The sequence below is a fragment of the Doryrhamphus excisus genome, linkage group LG1 (genome assembly GCF_037039965.1).
Source record: "Doryrhamphus excisus strain RoL-2023G ecotype Guam linkage group LG1, RoL_Dexc_Guam_v1.1, whole genome shotgun sequence".
NCBI classification, from domain to species: Eukaryota; Metazoa; Chordata; class Actinopteri; order Syngnathiformes; family Syngnathidae; genus Doryrhamphus; species Doryrhamphus excisus.
This window is the reverse complement of record NC_136357.1, coordinates 26,745,399-26,763,592: the sequence shown is the minus strand read 5'-3', so window position 1 is coordinate 26,763,592 and position 18,194 is coordinate 26,745,399. Positions and strand designations below refer to the sequence as shown.

The following is an 18,194-nucleotide window of genomic DNA, read 5'->3' as shown; positions in this document are numbered from 1 at the left end:
GTCTGGTCCGTTCAACATCCGGTATGGTCCGTTCAAAATAAAATATCAATTTTTAACAATACTGATTGAATTGGTGATATGCCATACTTATCAGCACTCTCGTTTTTTTGTCGAGTAACTACGGTATATTTTGTTCTTCTTTTCCGGTGCCATCTTATTTTAATTGTTTCTCCTCTTTATCTGCGCTTCTGCCTGTGCAGCACAGATTCCCCGTCAGTTCCGCCAACTCCTGCGAAGTACATCCTGTATCCGGGTCACTTTGGCCTTCAAAATAAATGTATAAATAAATAAATAGAAACACAAATGAAAAGAAACACTGTAGAAAATAGTTTTCTTCTCGTTGAAGATCAAATTTGCTTTATGATGTGTTAAATTCTTGTTATTTTCACCCCGAGACATAAACATCAGTGATTGTGTGTCAGATTATTATTTTTATTATTATTTTTATTATTATTTATTATATTTATATTTATATCAACACCAAAAAAAATACAAAACACATTGGAGGTTGGTTCACTTCCTTTTAATAAAGGCTGCATCACAACCACATTCTTTGTACTGTATACACTAGCGGGGGAGAGAGGGCGAGTACCCGAGATAGTAGCTTTTAATACTAAATATAAAAAATATATCCATATATAGCCATCGTTACCATTACAGTCACCATGAACACACAAATGCTATCATTTCTAACATCACTGCTGTTGCCATTTTTAAACACCATACATGACCAATCACCAGTGTTACATCTTTTATCGTTTATTAGAATTTGCTACAGCACGGTTATATGTGCCAACTGAGGAATCCTATCTGAATTATTGCATTTATACGCTGTTGAAGTTATTAAAAGAAGATTTTTTTATTTTTTTATTTTTTGGTACACTGGTTTGTACAATGTCGGGTGAAGTTAGTTCTACTTTTGGCGTTGTATCGTTTGAATGAGTTAGGGGTGTTGAATGTACTCAAATACACACCGACTAGATGAACGGGGTCACATGTTGAGTTACACGTTAGGTTACACGCCCTTGCAACCAAAATGAAATAAACATACACGGAAGCCAATGCGGCAACGTTCCATTACGTTAGCATTTTATAACGCTGCTGTGCATCCGTACTGTACTTGGTTATTAAGAAGCTTTTTAAAACATGGCTTCTTCTTCATGGCGTCCGCAGAGAGAACGCTGAAATGAAGCCAGCCGCTGAACCTGATACCGGTCCTATAATGGCTGGTCTGCCGCTCTGCAGCTAAGTAGTTAGCATAAGGAGTCAACATACAGATGTGGAACATGTCCAGATGCTGTGGAGCTAACGAGCTAACATGACATCATTCTTATTCTACATCGAGGAACAACACGCTGTCACCAATCCATCAAAGCTGGTCTGGTCAGGTCTGAGAAGACGTTTCATCAGTTCATTCATGCTCAAAGACTAGATAGGACAATATGCACCCCCTCCCCTCCTCCCAGACTAGAGTTGTCTTATCAATTTATGCTTAAAGACCAGCTAGGACAATATACGCCATCCCCCCCCAGACTAGAGCTGTCCTATTTAGTCCTATGAAATTATGCTTAAAGACCAGATAGGACAACATGCACCCCCCCCAGACTAGAGCTGTCCTATCTCGTCCTATCAATATATGCTTTAAGACCAGATAGACCAATATACACCCCCCCAGACTAGAGCTGTCCTATCTAGTCCTATCAAATTATGCTTAAAGACCAGATAGGACAACATTCACACTACCCCCAGACTAGAGCGGTCCTATCTAGTCCCATCAATTTATGCTTAAAGACCAGATAGGACAATATACACCATCCCTGCAGACTAGAGCTGTCCTATCTAGTCCTATCAATTTATGTATTAAGACCAGATAGGACAACATGCACACTACCCCCAGACTAGAGCGGTCCTATCTAGTCCCATCAATTTATGCTTAAAGACCAGATAGGACAATATACACCATCCCTGCAGACTAGAGCTGTCCTATCTAGTCCTATCAAATTATGCTTAAAGACCAGATAGGACAACATGCACACTACCCCCAGACTAGAGCGGTCCTATCAAGTCCCATCAATTTATGCTTAAAGACCAGATAGGACAATATACACCATCCCTGCAGACTAGAGCTGTCCTATCTAGTCCTATCAATTTATGTATTAAGACCAGATAGGACAATATGCACAATCCCCCAGACTAGAGCTGTCCTATCTAGTCCTATCAATTTATGTTTTAAGACCAGATAGGACAATATACAACATCCCTGAAGACTATAGCTGTCCTATCTAGTCCCATCAATTTATGCTTAAAGACCAGATAGGACAATATGTACAATCCCCCAGACTAGAGCTGTCCTATCAATATATGCTTTAAGACCAGATAGGACAATATGGACCCCCCTAGACTAAAGCTGTCTTATCTAGTCCTATCAAATTATCCTTAAAGACCAGATAGGACAACATGCACCCCCCAGACTAGAGCTGTCCTATCTAGTCCTATCAAATTATGCTTAAAGACCAGATAGGACAATATGGACCCCCCTAGACTAAAGCTGTCCTACCTAGTCCTATCAAATTATCCTTAAAGACCAGATAGGACAACATGCACCCCCCAGACTAGAGCTGTCCTATCTAGTCCTATCAATATATGCTTTAAGACCAGATAGGACAATATGGACCCCCCTAGACTAAAGCTGTCCTACCTAGTCCTATCAAATTATCCTTAAAGACCAGATAGGACAACATGCACCCCCCAGACTAGAGCTGTCCTATCTAGTCCTATCAAATTATGCTTAAAGACCAGATAGGACAACATGCACCCTACCCCCAGACTAGAGCTGTCCTATCTAGTCCTATCAATTTATGCTTCAAGACCAGATAGGACAATATGCACCCCCAGGCTATAAATGTCCTATCTAGTCTTCAGAAATTATCCTTAAAGACCAGATAGCATAAGTCTAGAGCTGTCCTATCTAGTCCTATCGGTGTATGCTCAAAGACCAGACAGGACAATATGCACCATCCCATCAGTCTGGAGAGCTGTCCTATCTAGTCATATCAGTTTATGCTCAAAGGCCAGATAAGACAGCATTCATCAGTCCCCTCTCAGAGAAGAGCTGTCCTATCTAGTCCTGTCTAGTTTATACTCAATCACCAAAGTTGTCCGATCAGTTTCTACTCAATAACCAGATAGGACAACACGAGCCGTGCCATCATAGTAGTGCTGTCCTATCTAGTCGGCATGCAGGGATGAAGCCTCAGTTGTGTCGCATAGCGTTCCCACAGTAGCGTGTCTTTGGAAAAAGGGAACGGAAATGCCGGATAATTCTTCGGAAGTTGAACTCGGCTGAATATGTCAGGCGGGAATACGATCAAGCGGATAAAAAGGCTATTTTTAGAAAGTGTATGTTTGGAAATATTGTAAGCACTACAGTGTAAGTTATGTTTATTAATAGAGGGAAATCATAATCGTCATTTCATGCATATAGAACTGCTTGGAGGGACGACACCTTAGCAAGCCCAAAAGAAAGGAGCCCGGCGACCCCCCCCCCCATCCCCCCATCCCCCATTCTCCTATCTCAATCGGGACCGTCTGCGTGACACAACTCAGTCAATTCTCGTAGCTGGAAATCGGAATCGGGATTCTAATTCCTCCTCGCCAGCAACACGGCCCCCAACAAAATGGCCCCCACTGCGATGACAACGCCGCCGATGAGGAAGGGCTTCATGTGCTCGAGAGAGTCTGAGCTGCAGGCACCCGCGTCATCTTCTGCCGCCCCGTCCTGCGGGGGAGGGATCTCCGGTTCAGGGGTGGCCGGGGCAGGGTCGGCACGACGTGGGGCGGCGGGTGGCTCTTTCTTGTCAGCTTTCGACGGCCCCTTGGGCGTGGGAGCTGCCGACTTGGCCTTGGCTTCCATGGATATCCGGGGGCAGGGCGGATGTTAGCTCTGGTCTTGGGGGACAGGAAGCTTTGGAGGTCAGGTCTGCGGCAAACGGGTGCAAAGGTTATGTCTGCTGAGGGGGGGTATGGGGGGGGGGTCAGATGGACATCTTAGCATGTAGCAGCCGTGACCTTGAGGGAATACCGTTCAGGATGCGTGCACGCCGGGCCTCCGTGCATTTTTAGTTTTATGTTCTACCTCCGGTTATCTTAATTCTCAAAAGTCAGTGACTCATAGGGACTATAAATAGACCAAGATGGAGGAAGAAAACCCAACATCAACGAAAAGTTCACACGCGCCCACTGACCTGACATCAGTGGAAACGTGTGGACGTGAACGCGGCTCGCACTCCATACTAAAAAAAAAAAAAAAAAAAAAAAAAATGCCGACTAATGCATCCTGATGCTGCTCAGTCAGAAACAAAATGGACGCCACATACCTCTCCTGTAGCTTCCCGAGCAATTCGTGGAATAGTCAACGCAGAAAGCACCGCCGCGGTCGCTGGTTGCCGGAATGCCCTTAATATCAGGAAATGACAGAAAGAAGAAAGATGGAGGGCACGGGAAGGAGGGAGGGAGGAGAATAGAGGAGAGACCGGGGATGTACCATCTGGCACACAAAAGAGGGGGGAGTCCATTTGATTAGATTCTCCCTTTTGGGATATAAAAACGGCCATTTTTGGATGCAGCAAATGTTAGTTATTGTAGTTCAATGTTGCAGGAAATACAACAATATGAATTATTAATGAATAAAATGCACAAAAGAAGCAGAATATTTAATAATAATAATAATAATAACGACAATCATCAATAGCCTGAACCTTTGTTAGAATTGAAATTTTTTTATTGAATAAATGAAATTTATGAAATTGTACATTTACGAGAAAATATGTCGCAATATTACGAAAAAGCATTGTAAATTTACGAGAAAAAAAGTCTTAAATTTACCAAAATAAGGTTGTGAATTTACAAGAAAAAAAGTCGTAATATCATTTTTAGTAGCATAAAGCCAAAATATTAAATTTTTTTTCCCCCCCACATAAATTAACCACTATATTGTCGTAAATATACAACTTTTTATTCATATTATGACTTTATTTTCTTGTCAATTTTTGACTTTTTTTTGTCAAAAATGTGCAACTTTATTCTCATAAATTCATGACTTTATTTTTGTAACATAAATACTATTTTTTCATGTAATATTAAATTTTTTTTGTATAAATTTGAAACTTTATTCTTGTAATATTACAACTTTTTTTCCTCATGAATTTCCGACTTTATTCTTGGAATATAAAATTTTTTTCTTGTAAATTGTCTACTTTTTTTCTCTCAGAAATTTCCGATGTTATTCTTGTAATATTACTTTTGTTAAATTTACAACTTTATTTTTCGCAAATTTACAACTTTATTCTCGTAAATTTATGACTTTATTTTTGTAACATAAATACTATTTTTTCATGTATTATTACAACATTTTTTGTATACATTTGAAACTTTATTCTTGTAATATTACAACTTTTTTTCATGAATTTCTGACTTTATTCTTGGAATATTAATATTTTTCTTGTAAATTGTCTACTTTTTTTCTCAGAAATTTCCGATGTTATTCTTGCAATATTACTTTTGTTCTTGTTAATTCACAAATTTACAACTTTATTTTCACAAATTTACAACTTTATTCTTATATTACAACTTTTTTTCTTGTAAATTTAGATTTTTTTTCCACATTAATTAACATGATTTTTATTTTGTAATATTACCACTGTGTTTCTCGTAAATATTTAACTTTTTTTCCTCATAATTTTCCAATTTTATTTCTCATAATTATGCGACTTTATTATTGACTTTATTTTTGTTGACTATTTTTACTGGTTTGTATATAGTTGATATTATGACATTGTCTTATATTTTGTATTTATAATGACTGAAATTGCCCAAAACAAATATGTTTGTTGATCATAAAATATGCTTTTGTTTGCCTAAATATGTCAGCAAGTCAGTATCATACTTACTTGGTATTAAATCGATATCAAACTGAAGAAATTGCGTTGGATTGAACGTGTTTATTCACTGACCCTTCACCCAACCACGCCCAGTCTATCAAAGCACCAAACCGGAAGTGCGGCTCAGACGACGGTGGGAACGCCCCTTTAGGTGTCCGCGCATCGAATTCCGTGAACGTAGAAATAAATGTCCTCCCTGATTGTGGACTCAAACCCAGTCGCTAACGTCTGTCGTTTTTTTTGGCTTCACACCGCCTTGAATGGAACGAATGACGTTTCGGCGGCCATTATTCGGCTTCGACGGTGAAGCGAGCGGGCAGGGATTGATCTCACCCAGGCTCTGTCATCTTTGGAGCGGCAGCCGACCTTTTGCTTGTCACCAGCGGCGGACGATACCGTTAACTTTGGTGTTGATTCGATACCAGGCGCATTAGGGGACGGCATAGCTGATGGAGATACAGTTACCGATATTGATACCGATATGTTTTATTTGAAAAAAATTGAAAAATGTCAGGTTGTCAGTAAGTAAATAAAATGAAAAAAATATTAAAAGTGTTGTATTTATTTTTAATAAATTTTAAAAATATGTTTTATTTGAAAAAATGAAAAATGTCAGGCTTGTCAGTAAGTAAATAAAATGAAAAAAATATTAAAAGTGTTGTATTTATTTTTAATTATTATTTTTTAAAAATAATTATTTTTGTTATTGCATTGCATCTATATTTTTGTTTTACATATATTCTCTATATATAAATACATAAAAATATATTTTGTAAGTTTTTATGTTTTTTATTGTAAGTGAATAAACATAATTAATGATTATCAACATTTGTCTTTACATTTAAGAAAAATATTGTAATTAATCAATAAATAATTGCATATTTTTGTTAATGTACAGCTACATTGTCCCCAAAACTTTTGCTGTTTTTTTAAATAAGTAATTAAAAGAAATAAATGATTATCAACATTTCCACCTTTTCCCTTTGTATTGTATTTGTTGTAATTATTAAATAAATTAATGAATTAATGCAAAAATAATTGCATTGTTTGTTTACATTATATCTATATTTTAGTAAAGTAAATCAAATAAAAATATAATTATTCAAAAATATTTTAACCTTTTCTCTTTGGATTGTATTTGTTCTAATTAAGAAATAAATTAATGATTTAATGCAAAAATAATTGCATTGTTTGTTTATATTATATCTATATTTTCCCAACAAGTAAATCAAATAAAAATATAATTATTCAAAAATATTTTAACCTTTTCTCTTTGGATTGTATTTGTTTTAATTTATGAAAAATAATTAAATGAATTTATTGTTTACATTGTAGCTATATTTCCAGAATTTTTTTTATTTTTTTATTTGTACAACATGCTGCCAATAATTAATATGTGAATAGTTCAAGAATAAAACAACAAGTTTATGAAAATAAAGCAGACGAGAACTGAAAATATCAATCTAATCACACTTGTATCGATCCGATTCCGCCACTACGCCAGGTATCGACACGATCCTCACTTGTATCGATCCGCCCAAACCCTCACAAACCACCAGTGGCGCCCTTCCTCCGCAATAAGCGAGTCAGGTATGCGCCATCACAACGCGGTACGTGATATGCGCAGTGGAACGCGGAAGGGGGGTTGCTTCTTGCTTCGTAATTCGTAGATATGTACCGGGGAGGTGGGCCGGTTCTCCGGTTCTCCCCGTGTTTTCCTTGCCGAGATTCGGGAGTTGTCCGGCGGCTGGTGCTCGCGTACACGCCGCTGACTTCAACGTGGACGCGGGCAAGCTAAGTCGAGGACCCTGCTTGTGCTTGTGGATTTTTTTTTTCTTCTTCTTCCCTTTCTTTTCAGTGGCATTGAAAAAGACACAGAAAGGAGCCTCCACAGCCGGAGACGTGTTGCTCTTTCAACGGTTTGATTGCCATGACACGCAGCAACCACTTCTCCATCTGATTAGCCCATTCATTCTTCAGCGGTTCGTCTGTCTTAACAAAAAAAACAATACAAATCTAACGGCGACGCGTTCACGGACTTGCATCTTTCTTGTGTCGGGAGAACGAAGGCTGACGAAGCGGTTCTCCAGTCCATCTGGTGGTGGGGGGGATATGGGCGAGGAAAGGGAACCGATGCAGTGGTTCGAGTCACGGCAGCGTCAAAACACAGGTAAGGCATCCCGATCTCGGATCAATTGACACATTCGTGGTTTGGGTATCGGACATGCATGGTTATTGATTGGGTGGGCACGTTTGTAGGCCACATCCCACCCCATCAAGGCCTGCACGATGACACCCTGAGCAGTTGTTGTCAGTAATGTACACAAAAGATACTTGCTTGTGTTCGAGACTTGTTGGTTTTTTATTGAAACACGCGGTGTGTTCACTTGTCAATTTGTGGTCCGGTGAAAACTATTGCTGCATTAAAAAAAATAATACTTGAACTTAAAATGTTACTAAGAAACACTTGCTGGTCAGGGGGAGTTGGTTCTGTTACCGGCAAAATAGGTTCTGTGAGGTTCCATCGGCGATATCGTCGTAGCGACGTTCCGCAGTGTGTTCTTAGCGATATATAAATATGGAACCTAGCCAAAAAAAGATATTATACTCCCATCTTTCATCAGGAAAAAAAAAAAGTTTGGTTCTACCGTTTTCCGTTCTGTAGTGATTAGCACACAGGTAAGTTTCAGGAAAATATTAGTTCCCGACTAAAAAAATTTTTCTCACAAGTATACCAAAATAAACGATGCAAAACAAGGGGAAAAAAAAGTTTCTTTCTACCGTTTTCAGTTCTGTAGTAATTAGCACACAGGTAAGTTTCAGGAAAATATTAGTTCCCGACTAAAAAAAATGTTTAAAATTTTTTTTCACAAGTATACCAAAATAAACGATGCAAAACAAGGGGGAAAAAAAGTTTCTTTCTACCGTTTTCCGTTCTGTAGTAATCAGCAGTGAAACACGGGTAAGTTTCAGGAAAATATCAGTTCCCGACTAAAAAAAAAGTTTAAAAAAAATTGGAAAAAAATTCAAGCGTGACTTTCACTTTGATTACAAATATTTTTTTGCTTTTTGTGACAGCTCAAATATGTCGAGACTTGTTGGTTTTATTGAAACACGCGGTGTGTTCACTTGTCAATTTGTGGTCAGGTGAAAACTATTGCTGCATAAAAAAAAAATACATGAACTTAAAATGTTACTAAGAAACACTTGCTGGTCAGGGGGAGTTGGTAAAGTAGGTTCTGTGAGGTTCCATCGGCGATATCGTTGTAGCGACGTTCCGCAGTGGTCGTTTTAGACATTGTGTCCTTAGCGATATAAATATGGAACCTAGCCAAAAAAAAGATATTAGACCGGGAGTCTAATCTTTCATCAGGAAAAAAAAAAAGTTTGTTTCTACCGTTTTCCATTCTGTAGTAATTGGCACACAGGTAAGTTTCAGGAAAATATTAGTTCCCGACTAAAAACAAAAAAATTTTCTAAAAATTTTCACAAGTACACCAAAATAAACGATGCAAAACAAGGAGAAAAAAAGTTTCTTTCTACCGTTTTCTGTTCTGTAGTAATTAGCACACAGGTAAGTTTCAGGAAAATATTAGTTCCTGACTAAAAAAAAAAATTTCAAAAAATTTTCACAAATATACCAAAATAAACGACGCAAAACAAAGGGAAAAAATGTTTCTTTCTACCATTTTCCGTTCTGTAGTAATTAGCACACAGGTAAGTTTCAGGAAAATATTAGTTCCCAACTAAAAAAAAAAATTTCAAAAAATTTTCACAAATATACCAAAATAAATGACGCAAAACAAAGGGAAAAAATGTTTCTTTCTACCATTTTCCGTTCTGTAGTAATTAGCACACAGGTAAGTTTCAGGAAAATATTAGTTCCTGACAAAAAAAAATGTTCAAAAAAATTTCACAAGCGGGCCGCGTGTTTGAGACCCCTGCCATAGAGCATCCGTATCAAACTTGCACGGCCGCACTAACATTAAACTTTCATATCAAAGCGGGGGCCTCAAACTAGTGTCCTGCGGGCCGCATGTTTGAGACCCCTGCCATACAGCATCCATATCAAACTTGCGCGGGCCGCACTAACATTAAACTTTCATATCAAGGCGGGGGCCTCAAACTAGTGTCCTGCGGGCCACATTTGGCCCGCGGGCCGCGTGTTTGAGACCCCTGCCATACAGTATCCATATCAAACTTGCGCGGGACGCACTAACATTAAACTTTCATATCAAGGCGGGGGCCTCAAACTAGTGTCCTGCGGGCCACATTTGGCCCGTGGGCCGCGTGTTTGAGACCCCTGCCATACAGCATCCATATCAAACTTGCGCGGGGGACGCACTAACATTAAACTTTCATATCAAGGCGGGGGGCTCAAACTAGTGTCCTGCGGGCCACATTTGGCACGCGGGCCGCGTGTTTGAGACCCCTGGTCTAGTGTGTTTTGCTGTCCGCGTGGGACAACAAGTCACAGAATTAAAGGGAAGACAAACAACACGGAACAATTGTGAAACGTTCACTGTTACACACAAAAGTGGTACGTTACTAAACACCAGATTGTGTTAGCTTGTTTCTGAGTGCAACAGTGAAACATTTGTTTCGCATCCAAACATTTATTTTAAACACTTAGTGTTTGTGAACGTGCTATTCAGGATTGGGAACCGCAGACAAGACGACACACATGACTTTGGATGGACACACGTATCATATAGTAGTTGATGTTTATGTTTATAATAGACTGAAGCTTATTGTTTCAGTTTATAGCATATTAAGAATATTATACGGGGGAACAATATTTTAGAGGCATTAAGTTGAAATGATTAGGAAAAAATACTTTTTTTAAATTTAAATTTTATGAGAAACTAATTTTTTTTCCCGGAAAAATAAAGAAAATATTTGGAGAATTGAAAAAGTAGCAGCAAAAATTTAAAAAAAGCAGCAAAATTCAAAATATTTAGAAAAAAAAATACTTTTTTTTTTATTAAAATTTTATGAGAACCCCCCCCCCCCCCGGAAAGTTCTAATATTACGGGATTAATGTGAAAATATTGTCATCATAATTTGAGAAGACAATTTACAAGAGAAAAGTTGATATAGTCTGAAAATAAAAAAAACAAAACAGAAAAAATTGATTTTACTAGAATAAAGTCAAGTTGTCAACAAATGAGAAAAATATAATAATGTTATGAAGGGAAAAACTTTATTTTATGAGCATAAATTTATTATTATTTTGTTTATTATGACAAACAAATAGGGTTCACATTTTTGGAAATTATGGAAATATTATGGGAACAAAGTCAAAATATTACGGGACTGAAGTCATAAACAAACCGGTAAAAATTATAAAAAAAATATACAGTGTTGAATACATACAGAAATGAGTCAAAATATTATTGGAATAAATTCATAAAATCCGAAAAGAAAATCTGCAAAGACTAGTGCAGATTAATTGCATTTTCATTATTTCCTATGAGGAAAAAGTTGCTTTGGTTAGAGTCTGTTTTGGTTTGAGTTGGACCTTCTGGAACAAATGAATGATGCTAACCAAGGTGATGGTCAGTGTTAAGTGTTGTTTTTGTGTATGCCCCCCGTCCGTCCATTTTTTTCCATTTGGAATTATTTTTGCATATTTTTCTGCATATATAAAACCATAATTATTGTTTTATAAAATGTGTTTTGTGTTAATTGTATTTTCATTATTTCCTATGAGGAAAAATTTGCCTTAGTTAGAGTCTGTTTTGGTTTCAGTCGGACCTTCTGGAACGAATGAATGATGCTAACCAAGGTGATGGTCAGTGTTAAGTGATGGTTTTGTGTATGCCCCCCCCCCCGTCCATTCTTTTTCCATTTGGAATTATTTTTGCATATTTTTCTGCATATATAAAACCATAATTATTGTTTATAAAATGTGTTTTGTGTTAACATTTTTGGGTTAACACAAATCTGGTGCAGATTAATTGCATTTTCATTATTTCCTATGAGGAAAAAGTTGCTTTGGTTAGAGTCCATTTTGGTTTGAGTTGAACAAATGAATGATGCTAACCAAGGTGATGGTCACTGTATATTTGGTCAGTGTTAAGTGATGGTTTTGTGTATGCCCCCCCCCCCCGCACCCCCCATCCATTTTTTTTCATTTGGAATTATTTTTGCACATTTTTCTGCATATATAAAACCATAATTATTGTTTATAAAATGTGTTTTGTGTTAACATTTTTGGGTTAACACAAATCTGGTGCAGATTAATTGCATTTTCATTATTTCCTATGAGGACAAAGTTGCTTTGGTTAGAGTCCGTTTTGGTTTGAGTCGAACAAATGAATGATGCTAACCAAGGTGATGGTCACTGTATATATGGTCAGTGTTAAGTGATGGTTTTGTGTATGCCCCCTCCCCGCACCCCCATCCATTTTTTTCCATTTGGAATTATTTTTGCATATTTTTCTGCATATATAAAACCATAATTATTGTTTATAAAATGTGTTTTGTGTTAACATTTTTTGGTGCCTGGTGCAGATTAATTGCATTTTCATTATTTCCTATGAGGAAAAAGTTGCTTTGGTTAGAGTCAGTTTTGGTTTGAGTCGAACAAATGAATGATGCTAACCAAGGTGATGGTCACTGTATATATGGTCAGTGTTAAGTGATGGTTTTGTGTATGCCCCCCCCCCTGCACCCCCCATCCATTTTTTTCCATTTGGAATTATTTTTGCATATTTTTCTGCATATATAAAACCATAATTATTGTTTATAAAATGTGTTTTGTGTTAACATTTTTGGGTTAACACAAATCTGGTGCAGATTAATTGCATTTTCATTATTTCCTATGAGGAAAAAGTTGCTTTGGTTAGAGTCCGTTTTGGTTTGAGTCGAACAAATGAATGATGCTAACCAAGGTGATGGTCACTGTATATATGGTCAGTGTTAAGTGATGGTTTTGTGTATGCCCCCCCCCGCACCCCCCATCCATTTTTTTCCATTTGGAATTATTTTTGCATATTTTTCTGCATATATAAAACCATAATTATTGTTTATAAAATGTGTTTTGTGTTAACATTTTTTGGTGCCTGGTGCAGATTAATTGCATTTTCATTATTTCCTATGAGGAAAAAGTTGCTTTGGTTAGAGTCCGTTTTGGTTTGAGTCGAACAAATGAATGATGCTAACCAAGGTGATGGTCACTGTATATATGGTCAGTGTTAAGTGATGGTTTTGTGTATGCCCCCCCTGCACCCCCCATCCATTTTTTTCCATTTGGAATTATTTTTGCATATTTTTCTGCATATATAAAACCATAATTATTGTTTATAAAATGTGTTTTGTGTTAACATTTTTGGGTTAACACAAATCTGGTGCAGATTAATTGCATTTTCATTATTTCCTATGAGGACAAAGTTGCTTTGGTTAGAGTCCGTTTTGGTTTGAGTCGAACAAATGAATGATGCTAACCAAGGTGATGGTCACTGTATATATGGTCAGTGTTAAGTGATGGTTTTGTGTATGCCCCCCCCCCCCCCCGCACCCCCCATCCATTTTTTTTCATTTGGAATTATTTTTGCACATTTTTCTGCATATATAAAACCATAATTATTGTTTATAAAATGTGTTTTGTGTTAACATTTTTGGGTTAACACAAATCTGGTGCAGATTAATTGCATTTTCATTATTTCCTATGAGGAAAAAGTTGCTTTGGTTAGAGTCCGTTTTGGTTTGAGTCGAACAAATGAATGATGCTAACCAAGGTGATGGTCACTGTATATATGGTCAGTGTTAAGTGATGGTTTTGTGTATGCCCCCTCCCCGCACCCCCCATCCATTTTTTTCCATTTGGAATTATTTTTGCATATTTTTCTGCATATATAAAACCATAATTATTGTTTATAAAATGTGTTTTGTGTTAACATTTTTGGGTTAACACAAATCTGGTGCAGATGAATTGCATTTTCATTATTTCCTATGAGGAAAAAGTTGCTTTGGTTAGAGTCCGTTTTGGTTTGAGTTGAACAAATGAATGATGCTAACCAAGGTGATGGTCACTGTATATATGGTCAGTGTTAAGTGATGGTTTTGTGTATGCCCCCCCACACACCCCCCCGTCCATTTTTTTCCATTTGGAATTATTTTTGCATATTTTCTGCATATATAAAAACATAATTATTGTTTATAAAATGTGTTTTGTGTTAACATTTTTGGGTGCCTGGTGCAGATGAATTGCATTTTCATTATTTCCTATGAGGAAAAAGTTGCTTTGGTTAGAGTCCGTTTTGGTTTGAGTCGAACAAATGAATGATGCTAACCAAGGTTCCACTGCACACTGCACAAAAACGGTCCCGTGAGCGAGGAAACGAAAAATGGAAATGAATCCCCTATCCCCGAGTTCTGTCGCCCGTTTATGATGTCATCAGCCGTTGACTCTGAAGAAGCATTTTCATCATCTTTGGACCATTGAAGGTGAAATTGGGTAAATTTGGGAACCACTGCTCTATTGTACGCTTTGTGTCACAGTGCTGATGATGATGACTTTTTCCAGTATTTAACCAGATAGTTTTTGTGGTCGTCAAAACTGCAGACATGTTGGCAGCTCACCATCTCGTATACACAAACAGGCACAGGCTGAAACACGAGAAAACCAGAGAGGAAGGAGGTGAAAAGGATTGAGTGGGTTGGCGGTGGGAGAAAAAGATGGAGAAAGAGGCAGAGGGAGAGTAGGAGTGAGTGGCACATGGCTTTTGGTCTAAAAAAAGATGAGCAGTGGTAAACCAAAACCAAAATCTGGCTTTGTTAGATAAGAAAAGAGGAAGGGGACCGGCCGGGAAGGCGAGAGGAGAAAATGTAGGTTTCCTCCGTACCCAAAATGGTGCAGATGCCCTCGCTGGTTTCCATGCTCATAAATGTCCTCTAAAATATGAATAGTGAATGAGTGTGTGGGTAGGAAGGAGAAGGAGAGAGCATAAGGGTGGGGAGACGGAAGAATGGGAGGGTGGACCGTAGAAAGGATGGACGGAAAGGAATGACGTTTTCATTCCAAACAGCGGGCCTCGAACCGTTGACGTATTTATCAGTTATTTCTATGTTGGGGGGAAAAAATAGTGAAATTTTGAAAATAAAGTTTTATATTTATTAAATTATTTTATTATTTATTATAACATTATTTATTTTAATAAAATTTCTGATAATATTCTCGTTATTATTCTTGTAATATTGCAATTTTTTTCTTGGAAAATTCTGACTTTATGCTCCATAAATTTATGTTTTTTTTTCTTGTAAATTGATGACTTTATTCTTGTAATATTACAATTTTTTTCTTGGAAAATTCTGACTTTATGCTCCATAAATTGTTTTTTTTTCTTGTAAATTGATGACTTCGTTCTTGTAATATTGCAATTTTTTTCTTAGAAAATTCTGATTTAATGCTCCATAAATTAATGTTTTGTTTCTCGTAAATTGCTGACTTTATTCTCGTAATATTACAAGTTTTTTCTTGGAAAATTCTGACTTTATGCTCCATAAATTTATGTTTTTTTTTCTTTTAAATTGATGACTTTATTCTTGTAATATTATTTTTTTTCTTGGAAAATTCTGACTTTATGCTCCATAAATTAATGTTTTTTTTTTCTTGTAAATTGATGACTTTATTCTCGTAATATTACAATTTTGTTCTTGGAAAATTCTGACTTTATGCTCCATGAATTAATGTTTTTTTTCTTGTAAATTGATGACTTTATTCTTGTAACATTGAAATTTTTTTCTTGGAAAATTCTGACATTATGCTCCATAAATTTGTGTTTTTTTTCTTGTAAATTGATGACTTTATTCTCATTATATTGCAATTTTTCTTTATTGGAAAATTCTGACTTTATGCTCCATAAATTTATGTTTTGTTTCTTGTAAATTGATGACTTTATTCTTGTAATATCACATTTTTTTTCTTGGAAAATTCTGACTTTATGCTCCATAAATTAATGTTTTTTTTCTTGTAAATTGATTACTTTATTTTTGTAATATTACAATTTTTTTCTCGGACAATTCTGACTTTATGCTCCATAAATTTGTTTTTTTTCTTGTAAATTGATGACTTAATTCTCGTAATATTAAAAAAAATTTCTTGGAAAATTCAGACTTCATGCTCCATAAATTTATGTTTTTTTTTCTTGTAAATTGATGACTTTATTCTTGTAATATTGCAATTTCTTTCTTGGAAAATTCTGACTTTATGCTCCATAAATATATGTTTTTTTTCTTCTAAATTGATGACTTTTTTCTCGTAATATTATTTTTATTATCTCGGAAAAATCTGACTTTATGCTTTCTTCTAAATTGATGACTTTTTTGTCGTAATATTAAAAAAAATTTATTGGAAAAATCTGACTTTATGCTCCATAAATTTATGATTTTTTCTTGTAAATTGATGACTTTATTCTCATAATATTGTAATTTCTGTCTTGGAAAAGTCTTACTTTATGCTCCATAAATGTGTTTTTTTTCTTGTAAATTGATGACTTTATTCTCGTAATATTATTTTTTTTTCTTGGAAAATTCAGATTTTATGCTTTACAAATTTATGTTTTTTTTTCTTGTAAATTGATGACTTTTTTCATGACAACTTACACGAAAAAGTGAACCATGGCGACCATCTTGCTGTATCGTCAACACTTGCTCTCCACATTCTTTATGACCTCAGCACATGCATGCAGTATGTGGACGTATGGATACGCCACACTTCGTAAAAAAAGAACATCATAGCAACAGTAAAACGTAGCGGTGGTAGTGTGATGGTCTGGGGTTTGTATTAGTGTAAATGCGCGAATCCCTTGAAGGCTTCCGTATGTAGCATTTGCTCCACACTCAATCCCAATGTTGTTGTTCTATGCAGAAAGGTCTACAAAGGCCTGCAACAGTAGCGGCATCATTCATCACTGCTGTGTTTGCTTTTCTCTGTCATTACCGATAAAGGTTTTTCAAAACTGTTTGTTTTCAAACCTGTCGGTAAGGACTGTTGAGAGTGTCTGTGTTTGCAAGACGCACACAATGTGGAATGGAAGGAGCTTCCACGGCCGCTGTGCCAGCGCTCGGCTCGGCTCGGCTCGGCTCGGCTTGGAAATTGATGACTATGTTCTCGTAATATTACAGTTTTTTTTCTTTGAAAATTCTGACTTTATGCTCCATAAATTAATGTTTTTTTTCTTGTAAATTGATGACTTTATTATCGTAATAATACAATTTTTTTCTTAGAAAATTCTGATTTAATGCTCCATAAATTAATGTTTTTTTTCTTGTAAATTGATGACTTTATTCTCGTAATAATACAATTTTTTTCTTAGAAAATTCTGATTTAATGCTCCATAAATTAATGTTTTTTTTCTTGTTAATTGATGACTTTATTCTCGTAATATTAAATTTTTTTTTCTTGGACAATTCTGACTTTATGCTCCATAAAGTTATGTTTTTTTTCCTTGTAAATTAATGACTTTATTCTTGTAATATTACAATTTTTTTCGTGGAAAATTCTGACTTTATGCTCCATAAATTTATGTTTTGTTTTTCTTGTAAATTAATGACTTTATTCTCGTAATATTACAATTTTTTTCTTGGAAAATTCTGACTTTATGCTCCATAAATTTATGTTTAGTTTTTCTTGTAAATTGATGACTTTATTCTCGTAATATTACAATTTTTTTTTTTGAAAATTCTGACTTTATGCACCATAAATTTATGTTTTGTTTCTTGTAAATTGATGACTTTATTCTTGTAATATTACAATTTTTTTCTTGGAAAATTCTGACTTTATGCTCCATGAATTTATGTTTTTTTTCTTGTAAATTGATGACTTTATTCTCGTAATATTAAATTTTTTTTCTTGGAAAATTCGGACTTTATGCACCATAAATTTATGTTTTGTTTCTTGTAAATTGATTACTTTATTCTTGTAATATCACTTTTTTTTTTTGAAAATTCTGACTTTATGCTCCATAAATTTGTTTTTTTCTTGTAAATTGATGACTTTATTCTTGTAATATCACATTTTTTTTCTTGGAAAATTCTGACTTTATGCTCCATAAATTAATGTTTTTTTCTTGTAAATTGATGACTTTATTCTCGTAATATTACAATTTTTTTCTTGGAAAATTCCAACTTCCATCCCAGCGGTCTTTGGGCGAAAGGCGGGGTACACCCTGGACTGGTGGCCAGCCAATCACAGGGCACATATAGACAAACAACCATTCACACTCACATTCATACCTATGGACAATTTGG

General features: G+C 35.8%; 1 protein-coding gene and 1 long non-coding RNA gene across 5 annotated transcripts in view; one reads left to right on the top strand and one right to left on the bottom strand.

Moving 5' to 3' along the window:
- Positions 1 to 2,585: 2,585 nt before the first annotated feature.
- On the bottom strand, positions 2,586 to 4,522 carry LOC144899665 (uncharacterized). Its single transcript, XR_013627996.1, has 2 exons — positions 4,377 to 4,522; positions 2,586 to 3,979 (listed from the first exon to the last, which is right to left on the bottom strand). It is a non-coding gene; the product is annotated as an uncharacterized LOC144899665 (long non-coding RNA).
- A 2,968-nt stretch (positions 4,523 to 7,490) lies between these two features.
- dagla (diacylglycerol lipase, alpha) overlaps positions 7,491 to 18,194 on the top strand; it is a 57,668-nt gene continuing 46,964 nt past the window's right edge. For all 4 annotated transcript variants that reach the window (XM_058077474.2, XM_058077473.2, XM_078792949.1 and 1 more), the window contains exon 1: positions 7,491 to 8,109. The gene's annotated coding sequence lies outside the window, so the exon portion shown is untranslated. The remainder of the gene's footprint in view (positions 8,110 to 18,194) is intronic.